Below are 2,665 nucleotides of genomic sequence, written 5' to 3' on the forward strand. Positions count from 1 at the left end.
GAAAAGTGTGATTCAACTGATTTCAGTCAGATCTGTTAGTAGAATTTTCAAGTATTTAGATTCTTTTTTTAAAAAATTATTTGTGGGGCCTGACCTCTGGGCCTGGGCACTGTCCTTGTGCTCTTCAAATCAAGGCAAGCGCTGTACCACTTGAACCACAGCACCACGTCTGGATTTTTCTGTTTATGTGGTGCTGTTTTGGGAAATGGCAGAGCAGAAAGTGAAATGATGCAATCAAAAATATAAAAGCAAAATAAATTAGGATAATTATGGAGCAATCATGAAAGAGAGAGAGGAAAAGAGACACAGATGTGCAATGACCTAGCTAGCCACAAAATCCATGCTTCTAATCAATTACAGAGCAAACAATTTTTTATTTTTTAAAAGAGATGGAAATAGAATTTATGTATTTACTTGAAATTAGTTAATACATTTTTAGTCGCCTACATAAAGAGACATAGCTTTGACCAAATTACAGACAAGAATCTTAATCCTTGGGCTGGTTAGGTGGCTCAGTGTAGAGTGCTTGCCTTGCAGCTTACTACAGTGCAGACACTACTTTCCAAAAAGGCCACTCATATGAATACTAGGGATGAGGATGAGTATACCCTTCTTCATCGGGAAGCCTAGAGTGGACACCTAGACCTTGTCCATGAGTTGGTATCTCAAGGCAGATATTCATCCAATAACTGTGAATGGCTGGACACCCCTGAACAGTGCTTATATGTGGAACATATTGCAACAGCACACACACACACACACACACACACACACACACACACACACACACACATACACACACACCATCAGATTTCTTCTTAAATATTTTTTGTGTATGGTCTTAAGAAGAAATTTGCATTACTAACTTGAATTTCTGACAGGACAATATCATCACTGTACATCTTGCTTCTTTGCTTTCAGTTTTAAATTACTATATAAGTATGTGCATTACATAAGTATAGGAAAAAGTAGGAGCCACACGGGTGGCTCAGGTCTTTAATCCTACCTAATCAGAAAGATGAAATCTGATGATTGTGCTTTGAAACCAGACCAAGAAAAAAAAGTCCATTAGATTATGAATTGAAAGTAACCACAGAAGCTTGAAATGGAGTTGTATTATAAGCAGTAAAATGCTAGCCTTGAGAAAACTAAAACAAAATAAATAACAAATTCTGAGACAGAGCCAGGCCCTGAGTTCAAGCTCTCGTATTAGCACCAAACTAATGAATGAGTGAATGAACTAAAAATAAATTAAATGGTCACATGTGGAGAGACAGGTAAAATGTAACAACCATGGTGACTGGATTATGTATTATTTTGTAAAAAGGCAAATTATTATTTTTCCTAATCACTAATATTTTACTTGAACTTTTTTGTACAATAAACCCCGAATTTGACATGCATGTATATGTGTGTGTACATGTGCGCACATGTGTATGTATGTGTGTGTGTGTGTGTGTGTGTGTTCGTTTGCAATGTTGCTTGCCAATGAGGACAGAGTGAGGCTGAAAAGAGCTGTGTTGCAATGTTGTTATTTATCAGTGTTCCGTCCTGTCATTTCAGTGGAACCACCCTTCTTTACATTTTATTTGTCAAATAATAACATCATCATAATCAAAGTATTTACAACATTAAGTTAGATAAAAGAGATCACTTTCAGCTCTTTGTATATGTTAGGCAATAAGATACACACATATTTGGGTAGTAAGTTATTGCTGTAAGATGACTGTCAGTACAAAATATGTATTTGACCTCTTAAATTGGTTATACTTTTAAGATATATTCATGGAGTGAGTTTGACTGACTTGACCAAAGAGGTATTACTCTCTGGTTATTCCTGTGAAACTCAAGGTGGATAAACTCTTTCCGGATTTCTGTTGAAAATAACTTTCTTTGTAAGATCATATCTATTCACACTAAGATAATAAATCCCGTATTTTTTAGGTTTGAATATCCCATCATATTGACTGAAAATCAGTATTGTGGATATGTTTGTTAGATACACATTGCAAAAAAAAAAAAGCATGTGTCACCTCCAGATTGTGGATGCATTTGAAGTTGTATTTTACATACAAAGGTTTCTTCATTAATAGTTCTTTTGTGGGAGTAACTATCACAACTTTAACAATTAAGGCTTTTTGAATATCTTTTCCAATAGAAATAACATTCCAGAGCGAGTCTTGCAATTTCTGAAAACCCGTTGAATATTTTAGTGTTATTTCAGTTCAGTGACTACACAGCTAAAGACATTTCTGAAATAAACATTGTTAAAATCTGAAAATGTAAGTGGGGATATAGGTTTTTTTTATGCATCATTTTATGAAAAGACAGTTCTTATGAAACTGAAAGATATAGAATAAAAGAATGGAAGTGAATTGGGTGAGCTAATTATTAGTATAACTTTGTTTTCTATTAGCGTAGTCCTTTGAATATACCTGATGAATTTAAATTATGTCCTTTGTGACACTATAATTCAGTTATTTTTAGAATCTTTGTAGTTATAAGAGTGAATTTGTAGTGTAAATAAATGTCTTTGGAAATGATTAGGATTAATCTTGTGTTTTGTTTCCTACTCCCAAGAAAATGAGTTATTTTCAACTGTTAACAGTTTACAATTGAATCTTCAGCATCATGAGAAAATTTGAACAAATATAGTAGTATTTAT

The sequence above is a fragment of the Dipodomys spectabilis genome, unplaced genomic scaffold (assembly GCF_019054845.1).
Source record: "Dipodomys spectabilis isolate Male_0828 unplaced genomic scaffold, ASM1905484v1 ptg000014l, whole genome shotgun sequence".
Lineage (NCBI taxonomy): Eukaryota > Metazoa > Chordata > Mammalia > Rodentia > Heteromyidae > Dipodomys > Dipodomys spectabilis.